This window comes from Rhinopithecus bieti, unplaced genomic scaffold, assembly GCF_001698545.2.
Source record: "Rhinopithecus bieti isolate Rb0 unplaced genomic scaffold, ASM169854v2 scaffold_14936, whole genome shotgun sequence".
Lineage (NCBI taxonomy): Eukaryota > Metazoa > Chordata > Mammalia > Primates > Cercopithecidae > Rhinopithecus > Rhinopithecus bieti.
In genome coordinates this window covers 2,500,084-2,516,910 of record NW_016808811.1, presented here as the reverse complement: position 1 = coordinate 2,516,910, position 16,827 = coordinate 2,500,084, and the positions used below count along the sequence as shown (strand labels likewise).

Sequence of the window (16,827 nt, the reverse complement as noted above, 5' to 3'; positions counted from 1 at the left end):
GTAAGGAAGGAATCCAGTTTCAGATTTCTACTTATGGCTAGCCAGTTTTCCCAGCACCATTTATTAAATAGGGAATCCTTTCCCCATTTCTTGTTTTTGTCAGGTTTGTCAAAGATCAGATAGTTGTAGATGTGTGGTATTATTTCTGAGGGCTCTGTTCTGTTCCATTGGTCTATATCTCTGTTTTGGTACCAGTACCATGCTGTTTTGGGTACTGTAGTCTTGTAGTACAGTTTGAAGTCCAGTAGCATGATGCCTCCAGCTTTGTTTTTTTGACTTAGGATTGACTTGGCAATGCAGGCTCTTTTTTGGTTCCATATGAACTTAAAAGTAGTTTTTTTCCAATTCTGTGAAGAAACACATTGGCAACTTGATGACTGTCTTAAAGACAAGCATGAGTTTATTCCAGAGACAAAATGAAAAAGCTTTGCTTCTGAGAAGCAAACTTGAGGAAGGAATTTGAAAATAACAACCATCACCACAACAACAGTGTTCATTATAATTTTTTTTCTTTTGCTATGTTAGTTCATAATGCAATGTGAAAATAACTAATGGTACTTCTTATTTATTCAATATGTGCTGGACATGTTGGTAAGCTTTTTATGTGTATTATCTCATTTAATGTTCTCAATATTTCCATATTGTAGGGAAAAATGGTGCACTGTATAATTGCTAAGAAGTAATGACAGTAAAAAGAACACAAAAACCTGACTTCCAAAAAAATCCATCTTAATGACAGTCCAAGATGAAAAAAAAAACTTGTCAAATCTAAAATAAAGACTTGCTTTTTGCTTAAGTAACTATCATTCCACCTAAGTTTGTAAACCTCAACAAAATGCCTGACTTTTTTAGTTTTTAATTTTGTGCACTAAGGCATAAAGCAGATATGTAAAATTATTACAATATTAAGAAAATAATGAAGGGAGAAGAAAAAAGGAAGGGGGACAAAAGCAAGGGAAAGAAGAAGGGAGGAAGAGACAGAAGGAGGAAGCAAGGAAGACAAAAAGTTCTTCCTGTTCACAACTTGTATACTACAATAATATCTATAATTTAGACTTGATATCAGAAATGCAAGCTGAGATTAAAGGAAATCTTAGGTTGACATATTTAAAATTGCTGATATTTCACTACTTTTTTTTTAACAAAAATGTCAATTTCCTGAAGTTCCAAATAATATAAATAGAAATCATAAAGTTCAATACCCTTTGGTAGTGACAACTACAAGCAATTGAAATACGTTTTCTCAATCTGATCATGAAATATGTACCTTAGATTTCCCTGGACTCTTGGTAGTATATTAACATGGAATCTCAGTTGATGGCCTTCAATCACTCTGAAGTCATCAATCTAAAGTTTAAAACTTGTATTCCTTACTCACCTTGATTATGTCAATAAACATAAATGCTCTATAAATATTCTGGAAATATTATTAAAGAGAAAAACAGTAAAATAATTTTCATCACTAAATTTTTAGTTTGATATAAGAATGGCAAGTATAGGAAGATGGTATAAAACTGCTGAAAACTGTAAGAAATATGTTATTAGATTCCTATTTGAAATATATGTATGGGTAGCTATGCTACGTTTTCGATGCTAAAACATCAATAAATCTATCAAAGATTAAATTTACTAGAAATATAAATTTCATTGTATGGAGAATTTCATTAAACAGTGAACTTCATTAGAAATAAAGAGAATAGAGGTGGCCCCATTCATGTAAATTTCCTTCACGTCACTGGGGAATATGCACCAGCATAATTCTCAAACTTATTTTAAAAGTAAATCACATATAAGCTTTTAAGAAAATGCACATTGTAAATTCTTAAATAAAATAGATAATAAATTTAACATTGCAAATGCTAGGAATAGTATAGAATTTTCATATTATTATCTTATAAAATTTAAGAAAAGCCGGGAATGCAGGTATAAGTTAGTGTGTTAAATATTTTAAGCTATTGTAACCCATGTAAGCTTAGAGTGACATTCTGTTATATTATTAAATATAAATTATAAAGGAAAACAATGCATCTGAAAAAGCAACTATATAAATATACCTAATTAGAAGCTGTAAGTATTTGTTTATATGGGTAAAAGGTATGGTGCTTGTATGTATAACTAAATAGAACATTGATATAAAGTATTTAATAAGAAGCACGGGTTTTGGTCAAGCAAAGTTGGAAGAAGGATCATTTGTAATCACAATACTATATATTCTTTCTTAACAGGTGTCTTTAAAGGATTGCCATTTAATGCTATTCAAGATCTACTAAGCATCATTTTTGCATGACTACTGCAAAAGGATTACTTTACAAAAACCAGTTCCTTTGTCAAGAGCATACTTTGGACCCTGTTTTCAGAAAGCAGGTACAGTTCATCTTTATTAAAATGCCTATAAAATTGAAAGAAATATTGAAAAAAATAAGATTCATAAATATCCTTAATGGAGCTCCTAATAACAACTGCTGAATATGCTAAAGCTTCATATGTTATTTTCTCAAATTAAGTGATTTTTCTTTGAATTGAAAACACCTTGATTGTGTCAGTAACATAAATGCCCTATAAATATTCTGCAAATATTATTAAAAGTGAAACAAGGTAAAATATTTGTCCTTACTAATTGTTTAGTTTGATACGAGGATGGCAAGTAAACGAATGTGATATAAAATTGCTGAAAGCAATAAGGGAAACAATACTCAGATATAGCCTCCTGTTCCATGATATCTTTCTCAACTGACATGTATAATGTGCTAGTGGATGGCTTTTGTGCTTTTTTATGTGCTTGAATTTTAAGGCAATGCTTAAGTTAAATAAGTAGGAAGACATGGGTGGAGAGAGGTAGAGTCATCCCCACTAGGAAAGGGGATCTCCTGAAGGAAGGTGGCTTTTATGCAGTTTGCACAGCAGCTCCTCATTCTTATATATTTACATAACCAATAGAAATTACTGAAGAGTAATTACACTTATTTTGAGTAAAACTGGGCATTGAGTAAATAATAATCCTTTAAAATGAATACTCTAAAATACTTTGAACTACATCATTAGACTTTTGTTATTTATGACTAAATGGTACCAGTAGACTATCTTGAATTAAATCCATTGTGTGCTACTTAACTACAATACTTCTGATGTACTTTTTAAATAATCAAGAAGGTCAGTACACTATGACTCTAGAATGATTATCTTAATCTGCTTATTTATAAAATGTTGACAATAGTGTACCCAATTTCAAGACTGTCACATGTTTATCCTTTAATTTGTTAGGTTAATCCAGGTTAATTGATTCAAAATAGGAGAGGAGTTTTCTCATCCTACTCTATGCTTTCAGTACCTTCAAGCTTGAAAATTAGCATTAAAGAAGAGAAGTTACTAAATGTGGGTGTGAGAGCGGTTCTTTTGGAAGGTGTAGGCGTCTAAAGTTTTACCATGGTATTTGATTTTACTTTCTACTAGCCACACTCAAATTTTGGCAGCTCATTGCAGAAAATGTTACATTCCATGTGCCTTTTATTCATTTCATTAAATCATGCCAGTCTGTCATTTAAATTGCAGGCCCTAACTGTACCAGGTATCTCTAAATTAATCTTGTGAAGAAAAGCAACCACATTAAAAAAAAAAAAAAAAAAATTAAACAGAAAGTATAAAGAAAGGGAAGGGGAAGTATCTAACAGTGAAACCAGATATCATGGGAAAAAATTGAGTTCCATCTAAATTAATCCATTGCTATTTTCTAACATTAGCCAGATTGTAAGCCAAATTTTGCCATCAAATTTCTGTTTGTTACAATAAGAATGATTTAAGAATAGGTTACATACACAAAATAATAATAATAATCTGTATTTTGTCTGTAAATGTAAACATCTTGGAAGCTGTTATTTCCTATTTATAAAGCATTTTGTTCTTAACTCATAATCATGGAGACACATTAACAAATCAAACTCTAAATTTTGTTTTACATCTGAGGTATCTGTGAATACTAGAGATAAGTTAAATCTAAGCACTTTAATTGAATTTAGTAATGTTAGAAACAAGTTGTTTATGATGCTTGTGACATTCAAAGAAAGACAACCAAACAACTGAACACATCACAGCAGCTATATGTAAGAGGGTTACAGATCTAATGCCCACTTCCAGATGGATGATGGATATGCAATTTGAATTTATGCTAGACACATCAGCAGATGGAAATAGAATAGAGTAAATGTCTTGGACACCTGTGAACTGGTGCATTCTATCAATTACCAACTGAATTGTATTAAATTCATGTAGTTCAACAGAAGTCTAATTAATTTTTTAGAAGAGGCTCTTTGTCAATCTATTAATAAATTCAGGTTTCAAGTTGAGGTTGTAGAGTGTATTTAACTGCGCAGAGAACCTGTAGAATCAGGTTTGGCAGAGCAAAGTGCACTCTTATTATGTCATTTTTGTTGTTGCTCCTTCCAACTAATTGAGAAGCATATTGGTAGAATAGGAAGCAATTGAAACAAATGAGACAAACTGAGCACTCCAAAAAGAGGTAAGTGAATTAGAATTGATGAATCTGATGAGAGTAGATTCACAGTGTCACTTTAAATGAAACGCCATTTCATTCATATACTTGCACCTAATCTGTCACTGTAACAACTGAAAACATTCAGCTGCAAAACTGACAGTTTCATCTTGACATAACCAACTCAATTCCTGCCATAATAAGAGGCAATATATATTAAAAGGGGTCCTGAGTTCAGCCTTTGAGAATGAAATGTTTCACTCAATAACTTATAGAACTCATCCAGGAGACACTGGCTCAGCTCCAAGAGGAGGAGCTTTATTTCATTAGAGAAGAGTCTGAGTGGCTCTAGGTTTATAGATTTTTAGCATTGCCAGGATTCTCATCACCTCATGAAAAGAAACCTCTAAGTGTCAATGTATGCATCTCTTAGAGAGTACTACAGTTGATAAGAATAGAGTAGAATGTGCTCTGAATTTCAAAAACAGGAAATCTAATTTTCGTCTCTAAAGCTCTTGACAATTGCATAGCAATTTGAAAAGAAAAACTTTTCATATTAGTTGCTACGTAAGTATTGTGTAAATTAACAGTGCTACTACTTGCTAAAATGTTTACAGTGTGGCCAGAATTGACAAAATAATGAAGGAAGGTGGATGGAGACAGTTTTGACTGAATCCTTGAAAGAATTTCCTAGCAATGAGAGTGTCCACAGAAATCTTTCAAGGGTCATGTGTACAGATGAATGAAAAGTGTAATTTCTTATCATCAGGAAGGGAGATGGAACAGTTCCACACAAAATTGTTATTCAACAGTAAAATCTTTGAGGTGGTTGTTATAAACATCTGTGTTTTACCATTTGTAAAAATTGGTTATTTATTTTCACGATACTTATAGATTTTTGTCTTTTAGAAAATATTGCTTTGAAGTATTTTATAGGAAAATTTGTTAAATGAAGTATAAAAATGCCTAGTAAGTTCGGACACGGTAGCTCATATCTATAATCCCAGCCCTTTGGAAGGCCAAGACGGGCAGATCACCTGAGGTAGGGAGTTTGAGATCAGCCTGACCAACATGAAAAACCCCGTCTCTACTAAAAATACAAAATCAGCTGGACATGGTGGTGCATGTGTGTAATCCCAGCTACTCAGGAGGCTGAGGCAGGAGAATTGCTTGAACCCAGGAGGCGGAGGTTGCACTGAGCCAAGATCACACCATTGCACTCCAGCCTGGGCAACAAGAGCAAAACTCCATCTAAAAAAAATAAAAAATAAAATAAATGTCTAGTAAGATGAACCAAAATAGAATGGCTTAAATAAATATATGTATCAGTTGATACGAACTTTGTAATCTGAATTTGCATGAATTTCTTAGACAGCATTTATCTCTATCTGCCAGTTGTGGTGGTGGGAGGGGGTGGTTCAAGTTGGATATCGATGGATTATTTTCGATATCAGTCTATCCGTAGGAAATATGTTGGTGAATTAATATTTTCCAAGTTGAAGTTACTAAGGATATATAAGAAAACGGAATTTGCCCAAAGCAAGAGGAAGAAAAATAAGGAATACATTTTAGTGTGATAATGTAACAGATCGTATAGGCTTTCTAGTACATAAATTTTTGCTAGTGTGATTCCAGGAATCCACAGGTTGAAAACATGCAAACACTTTCGTTAATATGAATGTATGTGAAACACCTCATATATGATACTTGCTCAGCAAATATTAACCTTTATTTAATATTTCTATTGTGGAAATAACTCATGGAAACAGAGGAAATATTTATTTTCTGGAATAAGTTTTGAGAAAAAGAAAATTTCCATCCACCTCTGCTTACATACAAACAATGGAACTATTAGTCTCAATGCTTAGTCACCTGAACACCTCAAGGCTATACCACAACATAAGAAAGGCTCTATCTCTTCATGATGGGTCTGAAATTCAGTTTGTCTCTCTGCGCTAAGCTTAGTATACACAGTGAATCCCAGACAGACAAATTCTTAACTAGATACAGACTTCTGCTTAGAAACTGTCACATTTGCTGAATGTATTGAGACAATTCTGACAAATGGAAAGATTATAGGCTTTGAAATAAGTTAAAACTAGGATTGACTCTCTGCTGTAATATTTGCTAAGTGAAGAACTTGGCTGTATCTCAATTTTTATAAACCTCAACTTTCATTTGACTATAAAAAGTGAATACTATCTCATTTTGTAAGGGTGCAAAAAGTTCACACAAAATCTATCTTATCTATATCTGTACATATACAAGCAGTGACACACACACACACACACACACACACTCTCTCTCTCTCTCTCTCTTATATTTAAAACTTGGCATCTGAAAAGTGTTTAGCAGATGGTTATTATTGTGATAGAGTGAGTAACATACATTTTTAACCACTGAGTGGACTGAAACTTACTGAAAGTCTTGTGAGACTTAAAAAAAAAAGGGGTGGGGGGGTGGGGGGAGGAAGAAGTACATCAGGAAAGAAGGGAAGAAAGGAGGAAAGAAGGAAACAAAAGAAAGCAGGAAAGAAGGGAGGGAGGGGAGGGAGGAGGGAGTCAAGGAGAAAGCGAGGGAGGAAAGGGAGAAGGAAGGGAAGGAAGGAGGAAGAAAGGAGGGAGGGAAGGAGAGAGAGAGAGAGCCAAGGGGGAAGAGAGGGAAGGAAAGAGGGAGTAAGGGAAAGGAAGGGAAGAAAATATAGATTTAGCCTTTTGGGCATTCGTATTTGCATTCTGGGGCTCTTGGGGGGGTTATAAAACTAACATAGAAAAATGATACATTCCTATCGATCTGTCATAAATGATTAGAAAATGGAATAAAAAGAGATCTCATGCATAATGGAAATAATGATTGTGTAGTATTGTGCTGGATTTTGGGTTAGTACATAGTATTCTTTCCTAATTCTTGTGCTCTCCAGAATATTAGAAGGCCAGAGACTCTGATAACTGCATTTCTCAAAACACCTGTCAGCAGGATTCATGATTAGGTGCCACTCAATGGGAGATGTACAAGAGATAGGGAAAATGTAAGAGAAGCAGAAGTCCTATCATTTTCCTTCCAGCCACAGTGGCCTCAGATGCATTTTTTAGTATCATATGCCTCAGTGCTGGAAGCCACGCTAATTGCTGGTAGTTTTAGAGTCCTGCAATGGCCTACTATTTGAAAACTGGCAGTCATTTTAAGATTTAGCAGTGGTCTTTCCTGTCATTTGTTTCTTCAGCTCTTCTAACAGTTTAAAATAAGTTGATATCTAAATTCTTTTTAATTAAAATACCTTAAACTTTATTTTATTTTCTGACCTAAACTTGATAAAGGAGATGCCTAAAAATAAACATACACACACGTGCACACACACACACACAAATATATATATATATGCCTATGGAGATGAATAAAAATTGAGCGATATATTGTGTTCATAGATGGGAAGACTCGATTTTCAAGAGTGTTAATCTTCCCTCAATTGGTTTTATTTTGGTCTAACTTCAAAAGTTAATTTAGCAAAATTAAGATAGTGTGTTTTGGGGGTAGGGTGGAGCCTTGAAGTAACCTTTGGAAGATACTAGAAAGCTCAGAGAACACTTTATGCCTCTATGAAAACTTGATATACAAGTGATGTGATACTAAAGACCAGTGGAGAAAGAATGGACTATGCTATAAATTGTGCTAGTAAAATATATTACTCATCAAAAATTAAAATAAGATCTCTCAGAATGCCATATAATAAATAAATTAATAACTATAGATAGATGTAAGACTTAAAAGGTAGAACTTTAAATTTTAGAAAGAAGAAATTGGTAATAATTTAATTACCTCAACACACAGAAAGGTATTTTAAACCCACAAAAAGCAGTTAACAAAATGACAGAGGTGACTATAGTGGAAAATAAATGAAAAAGAAAACACAATTGTGACAAAACACCTTGGTGCCTAAACTTTTAATAACTCTCTTTTACCTGTAACATAATAATAAAAGAAAAGATTTAGCAATCCTTACTTTTACATATCTGCAGTAGATCAGCTTTCCAAGTTTGCAGTTTATCGTTGTAGTAAATTGCAATGTTGTATTTAATTTTTTAACTCTTCCTATCTCTGCACATTCAGTGTCTGCCTTTCTAGCTCTTCTTAATAAAGGAATAAAATATACATACTTGATTCTTGACTTTGGGTTTATCCATGTGACCTGTTTCGATCAACTGAATTAACAAAAGGAATAGTATACTAGCTGTGAGGTCAGGCCTTAAGACATAATGCGTATTTCCATGAGCCATGTTGCTCTTTTTTCATCATCAAGAGAATAAGAAAAAAAAAAGAGATATGTGGAATAGAGTCATCCCAGATGAAACATTCCAGCCAAACCCAACTATAATCAGCTGACCTTCAGCCACTCAAGATGAGCTAATGATAATAAATTACTGTTGTTTTAAAACATAAAGTTTTGGGGTGATTTTTTTATGTAGCAATAGCTAACTGATAGAACTATTATTCACAAAATAATTTATATTCCATTAATTTTTGACAACTCATTATCCCTAAATACGCATTTTACTTTTCTTCACTAATTTATCTGTTTATATTTTAACCCTATCTGGCATGCCTTATGCGCCCAATTATTCCACTTGTCATGTTAAAATTAAGATCAAATCCTACTATTTCCACAATATCTGAGTCTCATCTTATATGAAATAAGATAGCATCAATATTTGTTCTTCTGCTTTTATTTTCTATACAATATTTTTAAAGCTCAGTACTGTGTCTTATACCAATCTGTGCCCCCATAATATCTTCCACCTAGTGCATTTTAAACTAATATTTGAAGAATAAATAACATAAGTAACAGTTGATATGGCTGATATTTACAGTTACAAATACAGATTTTTATATTGTATACATATGCCTGTTTTATTTACAAATTATTTCTCCAGATTGAAGTTTTTCTTTTACTCTATTATGGTGTACAACAATTAAGGGAAAGAGAGAGTTAAAATGTAAATAAAGAGAATTGGCAACCACGTCTCTACAAATGTTAGGTAATCTTCAAGTGATGATCTATTATCCTCAGTGACAAGATGTCAAAATTAGGAAGTAGAAAACCCCTGAAGCTAATGTATGGTAAATTAATTAGTCTATTAGTATTCAAGATTACACTCTAAGTGTTTTCCAAGTGTCAGTATTTACCTTACTGAATTTTAAGAGGCTAGTCAGAGGTTAAAATATTGGAACGTTATTTCACGAATAGTATAATTCACTTGGCACAACAGTATTTCTTTTTCCTTTGGAAATAAAGTTAAAATATCTATATTTTCATGCTTCATAATTTAGAATTTGGTGCCTATACATGCTTTTGAGTGAAGATTTCATGTGTCAAAAGCATAACAAATTGTCCAAAAACACTTCCCTGGTAGTTTTTAAATTGCACATTGTGGCACCAGATCAGTGTTTAGTCATCTATTTTATTACCATGATTGCAAATGTCATTTGTAAAAAGTTCTATGCTTTTACTTTAATGCTACATTTGGCAAGCTGGTACATTTACTATTCAAACAATTTTTTTTTCCTAATTTTCTTCTGCTATATTGAAAATGGGAAAATGAAACACATTTTGGACCACCCGTGATTTAGGTGACTTTTGGGGCTACACTTACACATACGATAAAACAGATAGGTTCCAGGGAAATAAGCTTAAAATTTGTAGTAGCTTATACCTATAAATTCTCGTTCGTTCTTTTTGCTTTATAAAATGGGGAAAATCTGCAACACTTAGTGTGACTACAGCTTCATAGACTTAATCTACAAACGACATCCATATTATACTGAATATTTCCTGCTATCTCTATGCTTCTCAAATAGGTTGATTACTTAAAATAATTAAACATTTTATAATTACTTTCTGAAAATTACTTTTAATAATGTATTACTAATGTGTTTGACACTAAGCATGTGAAATAGAAAATATTTTTTAAATCTCGAAGATTTTATTTGGGGTTAAAAGGAAGGTGAAAATTTTCTGTTGTGTCTATATGTCACTATAGGAAATCATATTCTAAGATTTCAATGATGCATGGCAGTGGAAATAACAGAGATGAATACAATAGACTTTCCCATAGACTGAGTTTTCCAGGTCATTTAACTCTCTCTAGTGTCTTCAAAACTCTCCAACAGAGTTAATGATAACGGATTGTCGTATTATTGTCCTCATGGTGACCTGATTGGGTAGAAGATAAAAAATGCTATACTCTCAAAGCTATAGGTAAAAATATAGTGATTACCAACTCATCAACTCTGTCTCTCTCACACACACACAGGCGCGCGCGCGCGCACACACACACACACACACACACACACACACACACACACTGCATTGTATCCTTTTATTAAAAATATAAATTATCAAGAATGAAATCAAGAGCTGAAAATTAAACAAAAACCGAAACTAAAAGGACCAGCACATACAAGCCTTGAGTGACAAAAATCCTGTTCTTTGCTCTTAAAACATCTCAGACTCTTACTCACAACTACATAGGCATCTTTGAAAGGAATTCAAACAAATTTTATTGTCTAGCTTCACAATTCATGAGAAGGTGGAAATAGAGTGTGAGAAGATAGATGGGCCTCTAGAAATACACACAGGACTATTCAATGAATTGAGAATTGACAGCCCCATAGTAGCAGCTAAGGAAACTGTAAGCATATTAAATAATTCTACTTGCAAAAAAACTTTGAAGTAGTTCACAAAGTAACCAGCAAGTGGGAGGGTATGGTGATGGATATGATGCTTACCTTAATTTGATCATTACATTATACAATACATAAGTGTATTGAAATAACACACAGTTACCCATAAATATGTCGAATTATTATGCGTCATTTTAAAACAAAATAAAACTTTACATACACACACAGACACACACACACATACAGTATTTGACTGAGCCACTTCCTAAGCAATATTAATATATTGTTAATTAAGTTTGTACTGTCCAATAAAGATAGCTACTAGCCACATGTGACTATTGAACTCTTGAAATGGGGCTAGTTTGAATTGAGGTGTGTTATGAAATTAAATACAACACAGGTTTCCAAGACACAGTATGAAAAAAAGAACTGTAAAATATTTTATTGATAATGTTCATTTCATGTAGAAATTATAATATTTTAGATATTTGGGGTTAACAGAATATATTTTTTAAAATAATGCTACCTTTTTTCTTTTTAATTGTTACTATTACAAAATATATTTACGTATGTGGCTTATATTTGTTGCTTGCATATTTCTATTGAATAGGGCTGATCTAAAGGATTTCAGCACTAATACATAATTACTGATTAAGAATTAAATGTATCTCTCTTATATAACTAATCCAGCACATAGCTTTTATAATAAATCTCTTAGCAATGTCTTAGTTCAAGGAAACATGAAGAAAACATATAAAAGTTATTTCCTTTAAGCATTTTTTTTTTCTTTCTGTAAAGTTGATTCCACAGCCTTCTAGAATTTTAAAGTTCTTGAAATACTTATACAAGAGCTTCTGGGCAGTGATTATTTTTCTTCTAAGTCATACATAAATAACCATGATTACATGCTTGGAATTAGAAGATCTCTAATGAAAGTCATCTGTGTAGCTTGAAGAAGCATCAGCATATCCCAACTGAAAGAGTGAGGCACCGTGTAGCATTGACACTCCACCAAACTAAAGTCTGTGACAAAGACCTGAACTACTCTCAATGCCGTTTCTAGTTATAGTAAACTTAGTCACACCATTTGCTCTTACTCTAGGCCCAAACAGTACTGGTTTCAACCCTGCTTCTCAGTTTTGGCTCTTGGAGGCATGCAACAATTACTCAAGCTATGATAAGAAATAAACAAGAGAGTAGACAAAACAGAAGAAAAGACTTTAGAACATATAGATACACACCTCAATGTTGAATAGAATTCCAGAATATTGAAAACTACTAATAGAAGTACCAAATCAAGCAAATATCACTACAATCCAAAATAGATTTATTTAGTTTGCTTAAAAGTAGAATTATGTCCTGAAGTTTCAAATTTCATGAAAAGCACGCGTAGTTCCAACATAATAAATCATAGCTCCAAGTGTGAATGTGAAACTAATATTTTGATTAAAAATTATTCATGTGCTGGCCTATGTTGTCATATATGCTAATATCATCTTTAAATTTGAAGGTTTGTATAAACTGGGTTATTTTCTTTTTAATAAAACATGAAATATAGTTCTAAATACACATTGTTTCTGTGTTGTCTGATTTGAGTAGGTGTTATTTGACTTTCTGGCCCTCACCCTAACTATCAGCAAAGCCAAATAGACATACTTGAAACAATAATGGACATTCAGTGTATTCCTCAGCAATACTTCCTTGGAAATCATATTCAATAGCATGAGAGCTGTTTCAACCACTGCTTGTAGTCCAAATTGGTAAAACCTATAATAACAGCAATAGCAAATATTCAGCATTTGTTTGTGCAGTGTCAGAAGCTATTCTCACAGCAACTTACTAGTTCAAGCTTATTAATATCTCTAGGAATTTAAAGCAGAGAGATCAAGAATTAACGAGTTGAGGGGGTTTCAAACCTGTGCAATCTTGGTCTGAAGTCTCTGTTTTTTAGCCACATCTCTCTTCTGCCACACAGAAATCTTCCATCTTTTAATCCTACTTATGAAAACGTAAGTTCGCTGGAGTCGTGTTACCTATATGGTGCCCATGCTAAAAATTCTAGATATTTTTTATAATAAAGTTTCCAGATTGTGTTTGGAAGTTGCTTTAGTCTGGATTTCCTTTGGGGTACACTGAAAATAGTTTAACAGGAGGTGATCTGAGGAAGCAGCAGAAGTGAGAGAGTGGGGAAAACAAGATAGAGAATGGAGAAAAGTCGAGAAAGGACATCATAATGAGCAGGTCCACACGTGCAAGTATTTGGAGCTTCCTCTTGCTCCAGCTCCTTGTATATCTTCCCTCTGAGGTTTCATACAAAACACACCTCAGAATTTTCACAATGATAGATGGAAAGCTGGGGTAAATATATGCCTAATTAGGCTCATGGGTGAGGGTTGACTTTAGGGCTGTTAAAACTCAGATCCCTTTCAAGCTGCCCTGTACTTGGTTGAACAAGCCCCCACGGTGCTAGAGAAAATCTTGAGGCAGAGAAGCAGCCATGAGACTCAGACTCTCCAGATGGCACAATGAATGCAGGAACAGTCCTCTGTGTCTGCAGGGGGACTGATTTACCATTGCGGACTGGAGCATTACTAGCATCTGCTACTGAAGTGTAAATATAGTCAGATTCCCTGGAAACACAGAGAATCCTACAAGAGATTTCTTCAGGAAATGTTTGAGCCTTCTTCACCCTAACCTTATTCTTGGGAAAAAATAAAAAATAAAAAAAATATAACTTTTTGTTCTTAGATTGTTGATTTAACCTTTAATTTATTGGTGGAATACGTTTGTACACAGTAGTAAATTCAATAAATGTCAGCTACATTATTGTAACTAGTTCCTCTAACGCTAGGAAAGTCCAGTCAAAAATATCAATCAAATTAGCTATTAGGTATAGAATTGTCAAAATAAATCGGTTAAGAGAATGTTTCACTTTTTTGTGTGATGAGCTTATAGCTTGGATAAACAACCTAAGGGTATAATTTGTGCACTCTGAGTTGCTTGAATGACATGGCCTCAAACAGGTATGTCATGCAGGAAATAAATAATTGGTTGTGGAATTCCTAAAGTAACATTTATTTTATGATTTGTCTTATATTTCTAATACTAATTATCTTTATTGTGAAATAAAAGTGACTTTTTTTCTATTTATTCCACAATTTTCTTAACGTCTTATAAACTAGGCAAGAATAAGAACTAAGCTGGGTGCGGTGGCTCATTCCCATAATCCTAGCATTTTGGGAGGTTAAGGCAGGAGGATTACCTGAGGTCAGGAGTTTCAGACCAGCCTGGCCATCATGGTGAGACTCTGTCTCTACTAAAAATACAATAATTAGCCGGTCATGGTGGTGGGTGCCTATAATCCCAGCTACTTGGGAGGCTGAGGCAGGAGAATCGCTTGACCCCAGGAGGCAGAGGTTGCGGTGGGCCTAGACCGCGCCATTGCACTCCAGCCTAGGTGACAGAGTGAGACTCCATCTCAAAAAAAAAAAAAAAAACAGTAAGAGCTAAAATGTTTACTAAACAGTGGATATAGAAAGAAGATCACTGTGACAGCATGACAGTTCACAATAGTAAAAGGGAAACATGCTTGGGGTACAGATTTGAAATCACATAAGGACACATATGGAGGATTTCTTCATACCTTTTGAAGCTAGAAGGGGAATCAGTGTATATCTTAATAATTTTTCTCTATATCTTGTCAGAGAAGGGACAGTCCATTCACTTTTTTCCTAATATTAGGGTGTATGTGAAATGAAGATAAGCATAATCTTAGAAGAGACTTTTGAAAAACATGTTGTAGCTGTGGAATTTAAGTAAATTTATAAATGTTACAGTCAAATAGTAAGTTACATATTTTTCTGGGACTATCTATTATTTTCCACTTGAGGCTATTCAAAGAAAAAAATGTATAAGAAGTCTTTTTTTGGAATATTGAAAGTATAATATCAGTAGTTATTTCTATGTTCTATAAAAGTTTAAAAAATCAAAACAGAATAAATATGTACTAAATGTTTTCTTTGCTATTGAAATGACTACTATCACATTAAAATTGAAAAAATATTCACCTATAGGATATTTCAGAGTATTATATGCCATATTACATGCTATAGTTTAAATTCATAAACTTATTTGTAAAAATTAAATTGCCATAAAATAGAAAATTGATTTTTCTCTATATTTTTTTTGAAAGTGGTTCCTTCCATTTACATTAGTATTATAAGTAGGTGTTAATTGTATACTGTTATGAACACAAAGCATCTTTAAATATGCAACACAATGAGATATCTGCTATATAATATCTACTCATTTAAAAATGTTTGACTTACTCATCTTTCCACCCAGCCTGATCAAACAGCTCTGTACTTGAATCTCATCATTTTTAGTTCATAAAACTGCTTCTATTGAATTGCATTTTGGTCTTTGCTATTTATTTGTATTGAGAGACATAATGATATTTGGTAATATTCAAATCACAAGAATGAGTAGGGCATGGTGTCCACCATGTCTGACAGGGTTCCATTAGGGGGTTGGGATGGAATGAGAGGTGGAGAATGTCTGTTTTTTCCTACAACAGAGAACCATTGTTCATTTTGGGGATAACTTTTCTTGTTGCTGTTTAATTGTATTTTGTTGCTATTTTTAACATTCAGTGAGAACTGGGGTGGGTATTTATTTTAATCTCCCTGGTTCTGTAAAATAATGTCATTTATAGTATTTCATTCTGCTTTGGCTCATGTAAAATCAAAGCCAAAATGGGAGCCAAGAAACCGTACTAGGTTTTATGATATCTTCCATTTTCTTTTCTTATTCGTATTTTCTCTATTTGTATATGCTCATTTATTGTATTTGCTTATTTTATTTATATTTATGTAATTTGTGTCAACTTTTGTTATAAAATGTGTTAAATCTATGAAAATCATTATAACACCTTTTTTCTAATTTTCTAGGAGTTTTGTTGGTGCTTAATCAATTTTATGTATTTTGTTCATTCACATATATATATATATCTGTGAAATATACATATGTGTGTATATATACATATATATATAGTGCCCATTATGAGTGAACTAGAAATATAGCCATGAATCATTTTATTAATCCTTATCCCTATAGATAAATGCTGAGGGGATGGATACCCCATCTCTATGATGTGCCTATTTCACATTGCATGCCTACATTAAAACATCTTATGTACTCCATAAATGTATACACCTACTATCTACCCACAAAAATTAAAAATGAAAACATTAAAATTAAAAAAAAAGTTATCCTTTTGAAATTCACTTTCTACTATGAAAATGAAGATATTAATGAATAAAATGTACAATACTTTGAAGTGATGAATGTCTTAGCAGAAATAAATCTAAGTTAAAGGGATAGAGAATGTTATGGTTGGGTGGTTTTTTGCTTTCGTTTTTCTGGGAGATTCTGGAAGACGTTTTTGCTGAGGCAGTGTTTACTCTGAGGCATAAAACATGTAAGGGTGACAGTCATGTGGATTTTTTTGGCGACAGAAGGGACATCAAGTGAAAATGTCCTGAAGTGGCCAGGCACGGTGGCTCACGCCTGTAATCCCAGCACTTTGGGAGGCCTAGGCGGGTGGATCACGAGGTCAGGAGATCGAGACCATCCTGGCGAACACGGTGAAACCCCATCTCTAC

At 33.3% G+C, this 16,827-nt stretch overlaps 1 protein-coding gene across 1 annotated transcript in view; it reads left to right on the top strand.

The window, feature by feature from the left end:
- The window catches only part of CNTN5 (contactin 5), a 1,382,289-nt gene that overhangs the window by 313,002 nt on the left and 1,052,460 nt on the right, over positions 1-16,827 (top strand). The window contains exon 2 of the mRNA XM_017887230.1: positions 2,226-2,364. The gene's annotated coding sequence lies outside the window, so the exon portion shown is untranslated. The remainder of the gene's footprint in view (positions 1-2,225; positions 2,365-16,827) is intronic.